Source organism: Alexandromys fortis, unplaced genomic scaffold, assembly GCF_014885135.2.
Source record: "Alexandromys fortis isolate MF-2015 unplaced genomic scaffold, M_Fortis_MF-2015_v1.1 scaffold_0, whole genome shotgun sequence".
Taxonomy (NCBI): Eukaryota; Metazoa; Chordata; class Mammalia; order Rodentia; family Cricetidae; genus Alexandromys; species Alexandromys fortis.
In genome coordinates, this window is record NW_026067949.1 from 27,258,108 (window position 1) to 27,280,055 (window position 21,948).

The window sequence follows — 21,948 nt, forward strand, 5'->3', positions numbered from 1 at the left end:
AGGCTCCAAACAAATTAAGGTTAATTGGAATCAGGAATGGATCAGCAACCTTAGTACTCAATCTACTTAGCGGCTCCCTTCAACTCATTACTTGCCTTTTTTGTTCATTTTAGTTTTCTGCACAAAGTGTGGCTCCCCCTCTCCCATCTCTATCACCATCTCTCCCTCTCTGCTTCCTACTATGGTGACTATTTTATTGCAAAATGCTAAGCATGTGGGGGCAAGTGGAAAGTCACAATACAACAGCATCAACAGAGTTGACATCTCCAAGATATGACTCAGTGACTTTCAGCACACCATGATGTTTCACCATGACAGTCACTGATCATTTTAATATTCACTACGGCAACTAAGAGTGAAGGAGTTCACATGCATTGCTTTATTGTTCCAGTCAATGAATGATCCTTATTCCTGTTTCATGAGGATAAAAATCACTGTCCTTAATTAACCTGACCACAAAGTCCCTACTATGAACTCAACAATTTTTATTCAACAGAAAGAATCTGAAATATCTACTTCCTGCCAGCTCCTACTGTGAATTAAATTTAGAACTTTGAAAAATAACTTTTCAGCTAGTGAAAGCAGTACACTTCCCACTCAAGTCTCAGAGACAAGAAAGGGTGAAACAAGTGAAAATTAATTTCAGTCAGAATTGTACTAATACTATGATAATATCCTAGGTTTTCTTTTACAAAAGTAAGCAAAATTTGTACGTATGTAAATATGAAGTAAAATTTATATGTATGTACATAGGAAGACTGTTTTACTAGCTTCAGAGTGAGAATTCCCTCAACCACAAAAGCAGCTGGCATTCTTGTAGCCTCTTGGCAAGTATATGTAAAGAAGACTCCCATTCTAAGTGTGCTTTAGGGCTATAGACGCATTCAGAAGAGTGGGTGTAACATATTAACTCCGGAGACACACTCTTCACTTACTTCTTGAAGCTTCAATACATACTCACGAGTATCTTTCACTAAATTCAGGCTCCTGTTCTTTAAAAAAATATTAGATTAGCAAAAAGAAATGCAGAGCCTCAGCCTATTTTCTTGCCTTTTTCTGTTTTTTTTTTTTTTTCTTTCAATGGGTACTTCTTCACTAACAAAAGTAACCCCAGAGGTTAGAAATAAAAATTACCATTAGGTTTTCTTCTATCATGGGTGGTTCAGGGAGGGACTAGTGGTAGCGGAACAGGGGAGGAAATAAAAGAGACGTGGTGACAACAAAAGATGACTAAGTGTTAGCAATGTCCCTCTAGGTACAACCACTCCCAATCAACTGTCAATGTTAGTTGATTATGCAGAACTTTAATTCTTCTACATTCCTTCCTGCTGCAGCTTGTGCCTCAGTCACCAGATTCCAATAATCATCCAGCTGCCATGTTTCTCAGTATTAATTCTTTTCCTTCATTTTCCTCACAATACCACTAAGACTGGTATGTTCCCTATGTATAAAACAACATTTGTAACTGTGATTATAATTGCATTTAAGGACAATGCACAATTTTATAATCAAACTTAATCATAGTGATATCTATGGATACTGTCTCCATTACAAAGTTAAAGTCATTTTCTGCACATCTAGCATTCTGTCATTGGTAGATGGCCCACTAGTACCAAGCCAATTTCAAATCTTTTCCCTTATTCCTCTAGCTTGACTGCTCTTCACTTCAGGAATGCTACACTGCTTTCAGGCATAAAGATATTCTTCTTCTTCTTCTTCTTTTTTTTTTTTTTTGGCCACAGGTATCCATTTCAGTGTGCTGCCAGTAGATCTTGTCATGTACCAAGATGGCCCATCTGGACCTGTCAGTATATTTTCTTAATATTAAAACTAATTGATGTGTAGATGAATATGAGACTCTCTCTCTCTCTCTCTCTCTCTCTCTCTCTCTCTCTGTGCATAAAAAAAATTTCCCATCTGAAAGGCTCTGCTGTAACTCTCCACTTGACTGTTTCCTTCTCATTGCCCAAGTCCTATTTTAAATACCACCTTCAGGGATGCTGTCCCTGTGGCACTGATTATGCAACAAAGTAACTCTTCAACTGGGTTGCTGTCTTTCAGAGCAACCAGATTTCTTCTTTCTCTTCTCTTACTGGAATCTGAAGTTTATACACCTATTACTGTCTAATTCTTCACCATATGTTTGTTATTAATCTGTAATATCCTTGAGATAGGTATACATCTGTTTTCTTCCAGCTAGACTAAGTGCTAAGAAGTCAGTAGATGTGTTCCTTTGTTACTACAAAACAAAGAAATTAGTGCTATAAAAGCATCCAGTATTCATGAGACTGCTGGGGAACACACTTGGCAATTACTTGAAGGCTTTAGTGACAAGGTTTGTTGATTCACAATAACATAAGAAAGTTATTTCTGCCTCCATAGAGAAGATAAACCAACCAGCCAAAGATATCCTAGTGATAGCAATGCAGTCATGTCCCTTAACTGCAAAGAGATTGATTATGGCTGTGCATTTCTTCATAACAAAAGACTAAATTACAAATCCCTTTTTATCTCTAGTGAAATGTACAGGGAAATGTCGAACTGACTATGCAATAAGAAACAGTAATTCCTTGGGAACCATAAATGATTGATAATATAAATAACTTTCAATTTTACAGAGTCTCTCTGAAACTAACATTTAAAAGCCTCTTAACAGGTGAATGAAGACCAAAAGAGGAAAAAGGGAAGGGTAAGTCTTTGAAATTGCCTGATGCGGGAATTGAATTAACATGGACAGCGGCAGCAGGCTTCCCCGGGGCCAGAAGACATGACAGAAAATATGCAAAGTGGCCTTTGTTCACAGAGTTCAGCTGTCTCACCCTGCCCTTAGCACTCCCCCCAACAGCACTGCCAGCATAAATAGATGCATTAAAAGACCTGCTTAGTTCCAAAACCAGAATTTTACCAAAGATGTCTTTTCCTATGTACACAGAATGATACACACGTATACACTCAGATACCCACATACATATTTTGCGAAAGCAGCAAAATAGCTTCAACTCAACTTAGAGATATACACTGCTAAAACTGTCAGTAACTTAAGTGTTCTATGTATACACATATACCTCATGCTAAAAAATGAGGGAAAATGTGACTCAAAAATTTGGAACTCACAAATGTAAGTTCACAAAACAAGAAGTATGTTACTAAAATTAAAGCCCAAGCTTTGAACCCTTACTCCTATATCTTCCTACAACCCATTTATCTTAAAAATCACAAAGCAATATCTGGATTTCAGTGACTAATTCACTGCCCATCTCTGTCCCTTTTGTTATCGCACCGTGATAACTACTCTCATATTAAAGATGAAGATATTGAAGCTACAATAATGGGATCTAAATATTGCTGGTAGTCATATAGCTAATGTGGAGGCAGAGTTAGATTGTAGCGCTAGTATCTAAATGAAAACTGATATTATTCCCTATATTATTAAATTGTAATGGTTGGAAGAAAGACATGTAAAAATAAAGAGCTTCCTAATGAAAATATGTTTAATTCTCAAAACTATTCAGAAATTATAAATTAAGAGAAAAAACATTAAATCCATGGCGGTTCTGTGAAGTTCTTTCCATGCAGAGAACTTCCCAGATGATCCAAAGGGAAAATGAAGACCAAATTGCAAACACCTGTAATACACTGGGGCGAGGCTCTGAAGTTGAGAGTCCAGAGCCAAGAAGCGAAAGACACTGGGAGAGGAAATCCTGAGAAAAAATGTTCACTAATCACAAGACCGAGCTCTGAAGGAAAAGATCTCAGGAGCCCTGAGCAATATGCACACAGTCAATTCACCTTCAGAAATGATGGCATAAACTTTAGATATTTGCTTATATATTTAAACATCTCAGTATCTTATCAACAAGCTTACTTTGAATGTGTTTCAAATGTACAGGCATAAATTTACAAGCATAAAGGTAGAAGATTGAGGAACGAAGGAGGAATGCGGGAGCAATCAAATGTACTACAGAAATAGAGAATCACAGGCAAGCCTGAAATCACTAATGACATCACGTAGGACCCAAGAAGAAGAAAATTAAGGTAAGCAGCAGCCCTGAGATGCAGCATCACGGGCACAGTCTCGGTGGCTTTACGTTTCCCAAAAACAAATGCATAGAGTCACTAGCCTGGTGGATATAATTACCTACTTTAATTTTGGAGATAAAGAAACAGAAGCAAATATAGTTAATTTGCCTTAAACCATGCCAAAAAAAACATGTGAAATTGGTATTTGACATTAAGCAATGGCCTTCTGGATTCTATTCTTTTAATCATCAAATAATTAAATAATGTATAAAATGTTGTAGTCTCAGTATAAAAAGTATGGGAAACACTCAAATATCTATTTCCAATGAAATGCATATATTAGGGAATATTTAGTCAACTGAATCATATAGATAGATAGATAGATAGATAGATAGATAGATAGATAGATAGATAGACAGACAGATAGATACTATAGATGCATATAAATATATCATTTAACATTCAGCAACATATATTACCTAAATATTGTATTTAAAGAAACTATAAACAAAGAAATATATATTCAAGAATATCTCTTTCTATAAAATTTCAAAGAAGGTATCATGAATCTCTGTATATAAAAGTTTTAAGAGCTTGACAATGGCTACCATAGCACGCCTTAACAAATACCAAGAAACCTAAGGGCTTCTTCTGGAAAAACTCTAAGCTTTACACCCCTTACTCTATGGTCATTACCCAACAAATAAAAGGGCTATAAGGAATTTTATTTCTTAAGGTAGCAACTACTGAGTATTTATATATTCTATAATAGTTTATGCTTTTCCCACTTGATATCAATAAATATGCTAATAAGATAAAGTTTCTGATATTTTCAACTTATTTTTCCTGATAAAATCTGAAGTATTTTTTAAAATTCAAACAAGAAATATCAGGTAAAACTTTCAAAGAGTTAGGTAGAAACTTATAGAGTATGACAAATTAACACGTGTGCATGGATTCTCATTGCAACATGCTGGTCTCAAGACTACTGGGAAGTGAAGTGATTTCTATGAAATAATTGCAAGAAAGTGTAACTTCTTCCCTTTACTTCTGTTTTAGTAATTTAACTTTTAATCTCATATGTATGTGTACACGTGTGTTAGGGTAGACACAAGGGCTCCACGACATATTCACCCGCAGTTGAAGAACTGGGATTACAGACATGGACCACGTGTTAGACTTGGTTTGAGTTCTGAGGATCTGAACTCTGGGTTGCCTGATAAGCACTTCACCCACTAAGCACAGTTAACTCACTCATTACGTAACAAGATAACCAGGGCTGTTATACCATGTGCCAATAGTCACATTCTATGACCCTAAAATAAGATTTGTGGTTTTGGGAAGAGTGTGCAATATTTCTAGACCAAAGCTTCTAGGCAGAAGTATGGTTGGGGAGAATATAATACAGTTTTAAATATAATTGAGAGAGCTCTTCTCTATTCATGCCTCAAGACATTTTATATACCATTCTTTGGGGCACTAAGCTTTTATATTTACACAAACTACACCTTTCATCTTACTTTGGATGAAATGAATTGATGTTGTTCCTGTGTTGTCAAAAGTTCAAGTTCTCGGTATTTAAATATTTTATGTTAACTACATGTACCTTTCTCTCCTTTTTAAAAAATTCATGTGATGATAGATCTTGGTCTACAGCGTCAAATGATTTGGATGCAGAAAGGTCCACCCTACTCACTGAAACCTCATTTCATCATTTATCGTGCTGTATGCTTGGATTTGTCAAATTGTTAAATGTAATTTATACAAATCTCTGAATTTCTTTTTTAATGAATTCATTGTCGATCAAAATCTTCCCTGAGAATAACTGATATGGAAAGATATGAGGGGGAAGTGCAAAAGTGATTTCAGTACCCACAGTCACTGGGAAGGAACTTAGCCTGGGAAAGTCCTTTAGAAAGGGAGGCTGAGGACAGTCCATCAGAGATGAACGTCTGCCTGTAAAGATATATAGATAAAGGGGTTTACTGGCCCACAGCAGCTTCCATGAACAAATTTTCTTCCATTTTTATTTCCTTTTTTTCTCTTAAATTTTATTTTGTTTATTTGGGGTGGGGGTAAGGTTGCAGGTGCAGAGAACAGGTGTGAGGGGACAGGAGATAGATGATATTGGGATGCATGTTGTGAAAAACACAAAGATTAAATGAAAAGAAGGTTAAAAGAAAGAAAGAGAGGCTGAGATCAGTGTATCCTAGGGGCAGGCAGGAACTTAGTGCTTATGAAAAATCTCATGCATATCTCAGATGCACACTCATAGGCATGTTCGACAAATGTTGAAATCAGCACACACACACACACACACACACGCACACACGCACACAATATCACTGAGGTTTGCCCAGAGAGAAAAGTTTCAGTATATACTTAGATATTTATCTGTAAAGTTCATATTTTCCATGTTTGTTTTGCTTTTTGATAAGTGATATCTGAGAATAGAACATAATCACACCTACCACACATACATATGTAATGTCAAAAGCTACGAACTGATCACTCACATGCATCAGAGAGCATTGCATAGTTTGGCTATAGCCATTTCTTGAAATTTGTTAAGTTGTAAATGGAGGATAATTTGGCATGCAAAGCTATTTAATTATTTATATGGAACAATGGATAAAAAATCTGCACAGTGTTTAGAAGTATCACCAAGGAGAATATTAAAACTGGTAATGAAAATATGATACATGAACACATCACAGAACAGAAAAATGAAAGCATGAAATTTGTTGGCAAAAGGATGAAACTGGAAAAAAAAACAAAACAAACAAACAAAAATCAAACAAACAAAACCCACAGATGAATCCACACAAGCACAGAAAGACAGACAAAGTATGTTCTCTTTCATATGTAGCTCTTGGCCATGTTTTGAATATTTGTGGAATCCCGGCAAGTAGAAATGGGATATTGGAAGCAAATATATTAGGAAATGTGACATAGAATAACACAAAAAAATGAAAACAACGGGCAAAAATACTGGTGGCAGTAAAAAAATGGAACATGGAAGGGAGAGGGGGAAATGAGGAAGAGGAAGAAGGCATACCCAAATGAAAGTAGTTTAAGAAAACCTAAATGGGTCTCTGTCTCTGAAATTCATTATGTCACCTAGGCTGGTCTTAAACTCCTGCGATCCTCCTGCTGCAGCCTCCCAGATGCACCAATACTTTTTGTTCATCCTATATTGCCATGGAAGCATCATTGTGTTTCTAATTCCAAAAAATAAAAAAAAAATGCACATTATGCCTCAGTTTATCTTTAGCATGTGCTGTAAACCACACTAATTAAACCCAAATGAAGGCTCTAATGCCAGTGAAGGAGTGGACTTGCTAGAAACAATGAGAACAAGAGCAAGCAGGCAAATAAAGCTGCTTTATTCCATTTCCTTAGTATAGGCTGCCAGCAGAAGGTTTAGCATAGACTAAACGTAGATCTTCCTACCTCCAATCTGGATTAGATGTGGATCTTCCCACTTCAGATGATTTAACTAAGAAAAGTTCCCTCACAGGTGTGCCCAGCCACTTGGGCTTTGATTAATTCTAGATGTTGTCAAGTTGGTAACCAAGAAGAGCCATCGCAGGGGAAAACCAACCGCTTTTTGATTGGATATGGGGCTTGGGCTACAGGAAGAATTTCATGCCTGGAACTTTCTATATTTTTTGTAAGTCCAGGCTTGAGGAGGTCATAGGCCATAGGAAGCCTTGCTGTTGTTATATGAAACTGTAGTGCTGTCAAGCTGCTTTCTAAATATTTTTATACACATGGAACTTTTTGTTACTAGCAGCTTTTGTTGGAGAAGCCTCTTTACACAGCGGGTAACAGTTAACGCACTCAGAACAGGTCAAGGTGTCAAGTGCTCCACTGCAGATCAATCTTCAATGTAAACCCCCTCAACACTCAAAGTTTTGAGAACTTGTCAGAAGAGTGGGTGGAAAAGATAGAAGAGCTGGTGGATGAGAGAGGCTGTGAGTCACTGACTTCTCAACATGGAGATGGTTTTCATGTGTAAACCCCTGGCTGTTGGGGTTGCCTGCATAAAACCTGCACAATGTTAAGGTAGTAAGAAATCTAACAGGAGTGGGGGAAGTGGCGTCCCATGGTTATTGACAGTGGATGCTTGCCGAGGGAAGAAGAGTTACTTTCCTTCGGGGATATGGCTGCCAACAGGAGCCTAGTGCCTCATGCCTCAGTGGGAGTCCATATATATATATTTTTCCTGACAAATATATACATATTTTCAGAACTAATAGTAATCAGGGATTTACCAATAACAACAACAACAAAAGCAAAAAGAAGGGCATGGTGTTGAGAAGGTAATGGGTGAGGGATACTAAGGGGAGTTGAAGGGAGAAACTGATAGATGGACAGATTACATGATGAATTTTCAAAAAATGAAGAAAGCCTATTTTGTTGCCCATTGAGAAGAAAGTACATATAGTGATTAAATAAATCAAATACCAAGATGTTATGCAGTATCGGAAAACTAGTTAACATCTTGGTATATATGGTACAAGCTGAGTACCAAACGTGATGGGTGGCCCTTCCATCTCCCACCTCCTTTGTCAGCATGCCCAGGGCTGAGAATCTCTACTAGGTTAAGGATACTGGTTGCAACTGGGACCTACTGCCCCTCTTGTCTCTATAAGGACTCGAGTGCACATGATACCATCTCCACAGCACCAACAGGTCAGCAGGAGACTAGAAAGTGTCTGATTTTACATTCAGCGTAAGGCAGGAAGCAGGGGAAAAAGTAAATAAGATAACTATGAAAAAGAAGTGGTGTTATTTCAGGAACAAAGGAACTGCTCGTCAGTGGCACTGAGGTACAGCCTGACCCAGATTAAGGGTGTGTTCTACACGGGTCAGCACACGATGTTTTAAAAAAGCTAAGCTGTTTCTTTCAACATGATTCTAATTCAGTCAGCTTAATACACAGAAAGAAAACTATTCATTATTTATCACAAATTTAAGAACCTGCAGAACTATAAGGGATCAGATATTTAAGATATTAAATATGTAGAAAATGACTTAGTCAATATTCAAAATCTTAATTTCTGCAGTTCTCTGTGGCACATTTTAAATTTGGGGTATCTATGTTTAAAAGATCATCTCTACCATTCTGAATGAAGTGATTTTTCTCTCAAGTTATAACTCTTAGAATGATATTTCTGAGTTAGATATTTCTTTTTCATCCTCCAACTCATGAATATACTGGTTTTCTTGTCTCAGACATCACCAGTATGCTCTCTCGTCTTTGTTAGTATGTGGTTTGGGCTCTCTTTGTTATGCCGTAGGATCCAATCCTTTCTGAAAACTAGCTGTTTTCCATCTCACAACTGCCAAATTTTTGTTATGACGTCCATAAATAGTCTTATGGCTCTGACTTAGAGAACTTCAACAGGTTCCAGTTTCCATATGCATCAGTTTCTAGCTTGGCCTCCTGGTACTTGACCCTGCAATGTGTAGCTTCAGTATGTCTTTTGTCTTATCTCAGGCCAACTCTACATAGTTACTGTATCTATTAGGATTCTCAACTTATGACCTCATTTTATTCTCAATAAATGGAAATCCCATTAGCATTGGTACCCTGATCAAGTAGTAGCATTTCCCAACTTATACAATGTAAATAAAAATGTTGTTTTATCATTAACTTATGAATCTATATTTAATAATTCCTCCACTATTGTTATATATTGATAATAATTCCTACATATTAAAGTTACTCTAATATACATTTTATATATATATTTTATGTTTAATATAAACCTGACCAAATTGATACAGAAACACTTCTTTAAATTTCAGATTTAAGTCTTCAAACAATTAAAACGGTTTTCTAATAAATTGGAATGTCCAATTTTGTCTAGTCCTGATCCCTTGACAAGACATCTTAATTGGATTCTAGTATTCAAATTCTATTCTTTTTATCTGAGGAAAGAGGCATGTCTCCTCTACACATTGTCTCCTTGCTTAAATTCCTATGATTTATTTATAAAAATTATTTGGATTACAAAAAATAGTCAATGCCATTTCTGTCCTAAATAAAACAAAAAATTATTGAGGTCAATCTTATAATTAAACCAAACAGCACATTTCCAAGCATGAAAATGACAAAAATCAGGACAACTCTTGGGACTTTAGAAACAATTTTTACCATATGGCTGCTTGGCTTCAACTATTTATGGCTCTGTGTGATTCTACACAATTAAAAACAAAAACAAAAGAAAAAAGAAAGAAAGAAAGAAAGAAAGAAAGAAAGAAAGAAAGAAAGAAAGAAGGAAGGAAAGAAAGAAAGAAAAGACATCCAAAATGTAGATTCTGAATGAAAACCAAAATGTAGATTCTACATTGGAATAGAACCAAACAAGCAAAAAGAAGAAAAACAACCCCAAGAAAAGGCATAAGAAACAAACATGGAACCAGAGACCCATTTGTTCACACCCAGGAAGCTCATAAAAACACAAAGCTAGCAGCCATAATATATACACGAAGGACCTGTAAGAAAATTTTAAAAAGCCCTGGCATGACATTATGAAACAAGAAACTTCCAAAGATGCCATTGAGTACCTTTAACTTTGCCATCTACTGCTGGACATGTGCTCTACCCTTAGAGTAATTAGTTTCCTCAGTTAGACTAAATTAAAGAAAGCTGAAATTTCATTTGCAAGTGGTTATCCACTGAAGGCAGTTTCTGGGTCAGGGATGGACGCACATGTTTACTTCTCCTTTCTGCTCTAGAAACCCATCTGGGTCAAACCTGGGTGGGCCCTGTGCATACTGAACATATTTATTTATTTATTTATTTATTTATTTTATTTATTTATTTATTTATTTATTTATTTATTTATTATACATACAATATTCTGTCTGTGTGTATGTCTGCAGGCCAGAAGAGGGCACCAGACCTCATCACAGATGGTTGTGAGCCACTATGTGGTTGCCAGGAACTGAACTCAGGACCTTTGGAAGAGCAGGCAATGCTTTTAACCACTGAGCCATCTCTCCAGCCCCTATACTGAACATTTTCAAGATAATATTTGGGTTTGAGAAACAAGACAGAACCCTTGTTAACAAAGCAGGATAATCCTGTAGGCAGGATTAACATTAAAGTTGTTAGGGATGGAACAACCCACGTTTTTCTTGCCCAGATAAGTATAAAGGCTGCGAAACTGTATTTGCAAATAAGGAACTCAAAGGTTCCTTTCCTTTTGGTCTGTCACTGTATAATTCTAACTATGTCTGTCTGTCTGCGTATCTATCTCTATCCATCTATGTATCATGCACATAGATATCCTTCAATCACAAACACACACACATATATATATAATCTATCATCTATGTATTATCTATCTATCATCTATCCATCAATCATATATAATCTATTTATCTATATATTATCTATCTATCTATCTATCTATCTATCTATCTATCTATCTATCATCTATCAACTCTTTGTCCTGTGTGTGGTATATGGCATGGATCTACCATGTGCAAGGTTGACACTGGATGTTTTCCTTCATTGTTCTCCATTTCATTTTTTCTGAGATAATCTCTTACTGAACCTGAAGCTCACCAACTCAGACTCTCTGTTGCCTGGCTGTTAGCTCTAGTTAGAAGCATTTGGTCTCTAACCCGAACTGAGTATTTTTTTAAGGGTAAGATGGAAACACTATGCTAAAACCATGAAGGTCCTTGGCAGTAATTCATGTCAAAAATTTCAACAAGTTTTTGAACAATTGCAAGTGGAAATGCATAAACTACAGTACAGTGCATTGGAGAGAAATAATTTAAAAAAACAAGATTTCTATGCTAGTATATCATGTTTTCTTTAACCCAGAAAATCACTATGTCAAGTTAAATTTAAGTTTCAAGCAAACCATCTATGGCCTTTATCACTGATTACTGAGAAGCAGGTAGAACACAAACGACATTTACAATTTTCTACAGTTGAGAAATGTGAAAATACTGTATTCAATTTTATGGCTTCATTTCTCCATAACATTTCTGATGTTTGCCCAAAAATACTCCATTAAAATTGCTCTGAACAGAAATTAATTCTATGTACTTAAATGAGTCTTTTGACTCAGGTGGAAGGTTTGTGACAGAGAAGCGTGGCAAGCTTTTAAAAGTTAGAATATGCTAAAATATTCTAAGCTGTGTCAGCAATTTTAACACCAATGTTTTTGTAATTAATTTTTAACATTTCATCTCTTCACTTATTTTCTAGCTTAAAAACCGTCTATTAATAATTATGAATATAGTGACTGTGTCTAAAAAAAGCCAGTGTGATAACAGCATTCTCCATTTGTGTTAAACAAATACTACCCCATTCTCATTCCTCTGTCAACACACTGTTGATTGCACCCACTTTTCCGTGCATGTGTGAACACTCAGGTTATGTATGGCTGTCTTCTTCTGGCAAAAATCTGGCACTTGAAAATTTGGCATAACATCTGATTATGTCGTAAATGAAAGTCCCACATAGCTCATTATGAAAATAGTAATTAAAACTTATATTTAACAGAAATCAATAAAATAAAATTGCTTCTTGGATTTGAGAACTTATCAGCAAATCTAATTAATTAACAATACACAGTGGGATAAAATGTTGGCAAAACTCAGTAAGAATTTGACACTTTTTCTGTGACTTCAAATACCCTCCAATGTGCACAGGACCGTAGGCAAATAAGAAAACTTTTTGGTAAAAAAAATATATATATAACAATCTATTCAATGGCAAAAATTACTTCACACTTAGTTAACTTCTCTAAACAATTTTAATGAGTACATTATACACATTCATTTCTTTCCAGATGCTGAGGGTTTATTTGTAAATATGGCAAATCAAATTCAACTTCCTTTCCACTCCAGATCCTTCAGTTGTGGTATCCAACTAACAAAAGGAAGGTTCGTCTAGTCTTCATATGGCTACCAACTCATTATTCAATACTTATGAGTAAGATTTTCTTGTGGATCATAAAGAGTGGACATCTACTCCCTCTCCATGTTTTTTTTAAACAAACCCTCTGGTAAAGTGTGTGATTGCTCCCATATGGTTGATTTATAATCAATCATTTTTGAGTGAATGAATTCATGAATTCAGGAAATAAAAGTTCTTGCCAAGGCAAAATTAGATTCTATTGTGGAGATGTCCTTTCTTAAATAATAACTATTACATAAGGTTATCTTGATTTTAATTTCATTCTAAAGCTACACAAAAGGTGAACCTACTAAACTGAATAGCCTGTTTGTTAAACAGAGTGAACTCACAAAGTTCAAGATGTTTGGTTTTAGGACTTCAGTCTCTACGTTGGCTCTAATACTAGAAGTAACTATGTAGATTTGGATAGTTTCCTAAAATTCCTGTTCCTCTGGGGTGGCTTCTAACCTTTCATAAGAATCCTAGTTATTCTTTATAGAACATGGCCATTTTTATCTGTAGGTTGAAAATTAACAAGAAGAAACTGTAGGATGTTTGAAAATATCAGGTTGATTGTACCCTATTTTATCTCTATGAAAACCATGGCCATATTTTTCTCCTCTCCCTTTAAAATTAAGGTTTAATCATCTTTCCCAAAATTTTTGTAAATATGTATAAAGAAATAATTTTGAAATTTTCTAAAAAGAAAGTAGATGCCTATTATATATAATAGATATAATATATCTAATATATTAGAATAGTTAATGATTTTAATATAATTGAAACTGTTGTTACTGAAACATGTTCATATTTTTTTAATTAAAGAGATAAGTTTATACTTGACTTACTGTTTGCAAGTTTACAAATTCTAGCTAAATGGCATCCTAAAAATAATTAAAATGGGCTAATTGGAACTTTGCTTTGCCACTTTCATCCTTTGAGTTTTTATGGTTCCCTAATGTCTTTTGTAGCTGTTTAATTTCTTCATGCTTCAGTGGTCATGGCTAATGCGTGTCACAAAGCTGTTGGGAAGGGAATGACCTGAAAATTGTCCAAGTCACTGAATGAAGAGCAACTTTGAACAGAGAATTAAATATTGGAGACTTTCACAGGGAGGGTCGAATCAAGGTCTTACCCAGCATCCATGTAAATTTATCTGGCATGAAGATCCCCAGTGTCACCCAACCTTATTTTTGTGTGTAATATTTTAACTAACACATGAAATACAAATTTGTATGTTTTAGTAAGGTAACAGAGAGGGTTTCCACACACTTATAAATTGTATAGTCAGGTTAAGCATATCTGCCTCTTCAGAAATTTATCACCCTTCATAGGAAATCCCTTCTTATAGCATTTTGAATTGCACCTTAGACATTCACAGTCTATGTCACATGACGGCAAAGAAATAGAAGTCACACTACTAGTGCATCTTGCTGCTTTTCCCAGAGATTTCTTTACAACATAATTCACTGTGAAATTGCTAATTTTTGTTCTGCTGGTAATTATTTACATGATGAGTTTCTCATCATGGAACTCTAATATTTTGTCGCAACAGTGGTTGGGAAAACACAGCTGCACTCATGCTGTCCCACACTCCTGAACTCTTGTAACTTCAAGATCAGATCCCTATTTCTGATATTTAAAGCTCTCTGCCATCTCTCCTTGCTTTGTCTTGTGTTATCATCTCTCTGCTACATGGAAATCCATACCAGAAATACTTTACAGGGTGAAGGTTACCCTTAAAAGAATTATAACTCATCCAGGAGTGGTCTATGAGTATTCTTCATATGAGTACTCACATATGGGGATACCAGTATAGGATAGTCTGGCACTTAGGAACCTTGACACAAAGTCAGTATGTTCATTAAACAGTTTTTTTATTTAATCTTTATTACTCCATGTCTGTGTACACATTTTAACTTCATTTTCATTTTAATACAGGTTATCTTTTAATTTACAGGCTAACAGTATTAATTAAATTAGGAAAATAAAATTTTTATTATTTATTTAAAATGCGGTTTTAACCATAGTTTCAGCTGATTGTTGTTCTTTTTCTTTTTCTTTTTGAAGGATGGCTTAAGCAAACATAACTTTTAAAACTACATCATAAATCACAACAAAATTGTGGCCTAGAAAATAATTCTGAATCAACAAAGATGAACAAATTTATATTAATTTACTATGAAGTATATTTGTCTTTTTATTTAGTTTTGTTTACCATCCGAAATTTATAGTGATGTGTTAAAGCTAGAGTGCTGGGAGTTTGATACTGGCTAATGGCACAATGAAAGGAAGACAACTTAATTGCTTTAAGTTCAGAACATGAAGATATCTAAAAGTCAAAATAAATCCCAAAAGGATAAGTACTATATTTTATAGCTGACAGAAACAAATATTTAATTGCTGGGTTTTAATGAAAGACCATTTAGTAGACATTAGCTTCCAGTACTGGGTAAGATCGCTTCAAGAAGAGTTCAAATATCTCCTTTAATTGACATGGATAGATGAATCTAGAAGAAACCATACTGAATGAGGTATCCCAGAACCAGAAAGACAAATATAATATATACTCACTCATAAGTGTCTTCTAGACATAAAGCAAGCAGACAAACAAACAAAAAATTTACAGTCCAAAACCCCAGACAACCTATACAATAAAGAGTACCCTAAGAGAAATATACATGGATCTATATAGGAAGGAGAACAAGAAAAGATCTGAGTAACTTGGGAGTGTGGGGGTCATGCAAGAGGATGAAGGGGAGGGGGAAAAAGGGAGGGGAGTGGAGAAAATGTATAGCTCAATAAAACAATATAAATTTTAAAAATAACAGAGATCCGGAATTATAAAAATTGTCAAGTACTTACATTGCAGTTAAACAAACACACAGGTTCTTAAAGCAGCCCCTCCTGGGCATGGACAGTTTGTTCATGAGAAAACACAACTGCATGCTACAGTTGTGCAAATATTTAATTTGGTGTTCAAGTTCTAAGTGGGAGTAGAATGCAATGGTGAATTTGCAAAGCTCAGGGAGCATTCTGCAGTAGCCATGCAAAGTTAGAAGCTGCTCCAGCATCAAGCTGTACCTTTCTCACATCACTGGAACATTTTCCTAGTTAGAAGGAGCCTAGCCAGTTTGGACGTTCACCTTCCTAGACATGGACGGAGGGGGGGAGGACCTTGGACTTTCCACAGGGCAGGGAACCCTGACTGCTCTTTGGACTGGAGAGGGNGGGAGGAGGGGGAGGGAAATGGAAATGGGAGGCTGGGAGGAGGCGGAAACTTTATTTTTCCTTTTCTCAATAAAAAAAAGTAAAAAAAAAGAAGAGAATTATTTAGTAACTTAATAAAATGTATGAGTCACAAAACAACCTATGTGTCAAATTGCAGATTATTCCCTTGTGTGCATATTATATGTGTGTGGGTGTGTGGGTGTGTGTGTGTGTGTGGGTGTGTGTGTGCGCGCGCGCGCTCTTGTAGGTCCGAAGAAGATTCCAGAAGCTGACTTTAGTTCTTTAGTTATCTTCTTCATTTACTCTCCACCTTATCATTATTTGAGACAAGATCTCTCACTGGGCTTGTTGTTTGTGGATTTAACAGACTGGCTAGCCGGCAGGACAGAGGGATTCATCTGTACCTGTCTCTGTCACGGAGAGACGACATGAAAGCTGCTCATAAGCTATTGTCGTAGGCTATCAATAATAAAATTGTTACTTCAAACCTGTGAGCTGCAGCTTGAAATTTTAGCACTCTTGGCAACATAAAAAGCTCGATATTTAAAGCTGTGAATTCATAATGCAAGCATATCATTTGTCAGGAGCCTTTGATATTTTTAATGCTATTAATGTCTTCATGCAAGAAAGGATTTTTTAAAATGAAAGGTAAAGGTTGAGGCTTTCCTTTCTTACTCAAAGGGAGAATACTGAAAAAGAAACTTTTATCAAACATTATTATGTGACTAATAAATTCAATAATTATCACTAAATAGGCAGTAGTCAGAATAAGTCAGATGTTGTGAAAGTTCGAAAATGCACTCTTAAAATTTGGTCTAATGATTTAAATTGTTTTTCCATCAAAATAACATTCACTTATCAGTTATTATTACTGCTTAAAATCAATTCCTTTAATCATGAATTTAATTAAATCTCATAGTAATTGATGGTCAATTTTGAGAAATTTGCAGAAAGTTAGAATGAATCTCTTGACTTTGCCGCCACCATAAAATCACTACTTCCATCTCCATTAACACATCTTTGTGAGAGCTTTTTCTTCCTGATTTTAGAAATAAACTAGTTTAAATACATTGTCCATTGTGCAGTGTACTTGTTTCATATATCCACCAAACCCTGTCATGTCAGGAAATAGGATTCCCTACTCTCTAATGCCTTCCAACTTTCAGCTGGATCCCCTGCATCCGTAGTTGACTGCACCGTCAACTACAACCACTCCCTCACATTAATTCCACACAATACTTTACTATATTAACTTCATACTTTGATATACCTAATTAAACTCTTAGTCCCTGAATGCAAGGGCATATCTGTACTGCTAGAATGTTGAAATGGTCTGTTAAATGTTCTGATTATCCTTGAAGTCAAAATATATCCACCAATGAATCTCCAAATACTTGTATTCCTAAGTGATGATGAGTCAATGCATTGTAAACTCTGAGCTTCCTTGACTTGATTGTTGTCTTTGCATCATTTAAAAACCAGACATAAGGTATTTGAAACCCAGCCCTTTGTCACATTTGACTGTCCTTCTTCTAAGACTGTGATTGTAGTGGTTTGAATAATAAATCCCCCCCCCCGGAAGACTCAGGCACTGAGTTGGTGGTGCTCTTAGGGGAGATTTTGGAACCTTTAGGAGCCTTCCTGAATATGCCACTGGGAACAGGATTCAAGAGTTCATAGTGCTATCCTTTTCCCAGCCACTTGTATTATGCTTTTGGTGTGTGGTTGAAGATATGATCTCGCAGTTTCTTGCTTCTGCTACCTTGCCTGCCTTTTGCTGACCTGTTTCCCCACATGACAGGACTCTTCCCACTGAAACCATAAGCCAAAATAAAATTACTTCTCTCAGTTTCACTTGGTCATAGAACCAACATTAAAGTAACTCATGCATTAATAAACCAATTGATCCTGATCACGCAGACACAAAACCCAAAGTATAGGTCTAGCTAATAAAAATGATTTATCAGAATTATGTAAATAAAGTTTTGCTTATGATTTAGGCATAGTAGCAGAAAGTATTAAGGCATAGGTAGTCCTCAGTTCAAGGTACTAAGAGGTTGAGTGATATGAAAATCACTGTAGATAATAAAAGTGTTCAAGGATTCTAAAGAGTTCTATGAGATTATTTGTTCAGAATCATGTTTGGAGTATGCAATAGAACAAAACAGCATTTAAGTGAGTTTGTTCAATGAGAAAATCAAATCCTCAGTCGAATGTCTTCCTTAGGAAATGCAGTCCTTGGATGTCACTGGGTAGAGATTTTAGGGCAAATGATAAATGAATCTCCTAAACAGGAGTAAAGTCCTCTCCAATGGCAGGTTGGAAATTAGAGTGATGTCATTTTAGGTGATGCTGTCTAATCTGCAATGTGGAACTGGGGTATCATTTTAAGAGTCATGCAGGTCTCAGAAGAGTGTATAACTGAAGGCACTGAAACAGAAATAATGAAGCTAACTTCAACAAAGATTGGGAACCATGTAACTAGTCCCTTGCCTGTGGGGCAATGTATTGAGTCCCAGGAAAGCATTTGACCTCAATTTCTCCAGCTTTTGTGGGACTAACATAAGATAAAGATATACACATACTGTGATAAAGTAGAACTTTATATAGGCATATATTAGTTGAATTACAGCTGGAAAAGACAAGTATGTCATTGAATTTTTCAGTTAAATCACTAATCTAGTACCTATGTGTGGATATGAAATTACTACTGATATCTTTTTCAAGGGTATAGAATTCTGTATTTTAAGAAGGTAAATGTGTGTCATAATTATCAGTAATGTCTTAAGACAGTTTTAGACAGTAGGAATGTATTGGAAAGACTTTCTACTGTGATTTTATTATATAGGGACTTGTGTGATTGGATGTTTTGATTGTCTGTCAAGTAGCAGATTCTCAGAATTTTATATCTTGAGGTAGACAGGTTTTACATAATGTATTGGTGTTTTCAAAACAAGAAGATAGAATTGCCCTGAAGAAGGCATGCAGTGTTAGGATAACTACCTTCAATTTGGCTTCATGTTTATTGGGGACATCCTGGCTATGGGATGAGAAGCTGCAACACCTCACCGAGCCCCATCACTGCGCTACACCTACACATTCTGAAGTGCAGTTACAGTTTACTCAGCTAATACCCAGTGATTTCAAAGGCTCTGAGGAACCGTAACGTCCTACTCTCTGGCAAACAACCAAGAACCGTGTCATTGGTAGAATACACCAGCGGGGACAAGTTTGGGTCCATGCTTAGGAGTCTTTCATACTCATATTGAGTTGTGGTATACTGCGTTCATAACCCAAACCACAGAGGTGAATCTGAGGGAGAAGAATCACAGAGAAGTCCAGAATGTAGACAGGCATTTGCTGTGCTAATGTTGTGTAGCAACTAGGTAAGAAAAGCTAAGTCTTTCTTCATTTCTTCCTCTCACCCATCCATCTGTACAATCTGTTCTTCCTCTCTTCCTCCCTCCCTCCCTTCCTTTATTGTGAGTGAATGTGCATGTGAATGTGTATATGTATGTGAACGTGTGAGTGTGTATGCATGTGAGTGTGAGCACATGTGTGTGCATGTATGTGTGTGTGCATGTGAGGAATCCTATGATCATTAATAGCCATTACAAGTAATCTATAACATAGGAAGTAGTCGTTAAATATGCTATAATGAAGGCGCTATCTGAAGATGGACAAATATGTCTGTTTGGAAATCAAACCTATGGGTTAGGAATGTGTTTCCGTCAGAATGCTCAAAGTACTAAAAGATACCATATTTGCATGAGCAGGTTAAAAAAACTCTGTGGAAGAATATGTTATTGTGGTGATGTCATAAACAAGCCCTTGGGGAAAGGTGCTAACATGCATTTTTTTTCTGCAAAATTTCTTTGAGATCATAAAAACTAGGATTCCCAAGCTGGCAGCCTGGAGAAGGTACATGGCAGTCCCTCAGAGACAGAAGTAAAGTGGGGTGGGAAGGTTGAAATGGACACTAATCAAATGTTTGTAAAATCTGCATTTTCTCATCTTTAGCAGAATTATTTATCTTGTTGCTATTATAACATTCTTCCACAGAGTGGAATTCGTAGGTTACTTATCAAATTATACATAACCTACTGCACTTAAGTGAAGAAAATGAATATTTAGATAAATCAAATATATTTCTATAATTCGCATGTATCATACAATTTTGTTCTGGCATCTTTATTCTGTTTTCAGCAAGAAGATTAACACAAAATTCCAAGACACCTATTTCTATAAGCATTACTGCCTGATTATAGTATGTAAGTATAGCTCTCAGTATGTAATTTGTGTAGCATTAAGATCTGAGACTGTAACCTACAGAGGTGGCTCAGCAACTAAGATCATTCAATGCTCTCCTTGAGCTACGAATAGCATATTCATTGTTGGTCTTAGTTTCTGTCCTAGCTAATAAGGAAAATTGAGGTGCTACAAAAGGTTTATAAACATAAAATCTAACAAGGCATCACATTGACAAAATCATACTCCTGCAAAGATGCTTCTGCCTGAGAAGAATTTTAAACATGCTTCAAACCACATTTTAGGGGAAAAAAAAAGCACAAATTAAAAAAACTGCCCTTTAAGAAATTTCAAATAAGATCAAGAATTGACACATACTACAGACAACATAAAAAATATGAAGCTCAAATATTGAATTATTAAATGTATATTTTCAAATTATGTACACTTATGCACACTGTTTAGAGTAGTGATAAGCTTGAATTAGAGAGAAGATATAAAATATATTGAGAAGTTTTAAAAAATAAACACGCAGAAAAGTACTGATATTTTAGAAAGGTTTTAATTTTGCCCTTACCAGAATGAAATACTAGCATGTATCTTTCTATTTGTTATTAGTATTTCATTTAATTTTTCCTAGTTGAAGAGCAGAAGAAGGGAGGAGAAGAGCAAGGACGTCAGGACCACGAGGGGTTGATCCACCTACTGAGACAGTCTGCCTGAGCTAATGGGAGCTCACCAACTCCAGCTGGACTGGGATTGAATGAGCATGGGACCAAACTGAACCCTCTGAATGTGACTGACAGTTGGGACAGACAGAGGGGCCAATGACAATGGCACTGGGATTTGTCTCTACTGCATGTACTGGCTTTTTGGGATCCTATTCTATTTGCATGCATACCTTCCTAAGCCTAGATGTAGAAGGAAGGGCCTTGGACTTCCCACAGGGCAGGGTACTTTGCCCTCTCTTAGGTCTGGAAGGGGGTGGGAGGAGCAGGAGGGAAGTGGGAGAAGGGAAGGAAGTGGAGACTTTGACTTGTATTATTTATAAAGTAATTTGAAAAAAACTAAAAAAAATTCCTATTATATTGTATTTTATTTAAAAACTATTTTTAAATTTAGATATATTATATTGTATTCTTCTCCCCCAAGTACTCCCATATCATCTCCTATTCACTACCTGCTCAACTTTTAAGCTCTTTCTCAGGAAAACCATAGAAACCCAATATAACAATGAAATTCCCCAAACGACCACACAGGGAAAAATAACTGTAACCAAATTAAAGGAGTAGCTAACGAATGTATAATGGACTCTATAGTTTTTTGTTGTTATTGTTTTGTGTGTGTTTGTTTTTCTGATTTTCATTATGTTCAGCATATACAGCTGGTGTACTAATACATTTTATGCTACTATAATAAAACACCCAAGGTTTGTTAAACTTATAAAGTAAAGAAATTTATTTACCCTGAAATTCTAAATGCTGCACTGGCATGGTGCTTGAATCATCTTGGTTCTG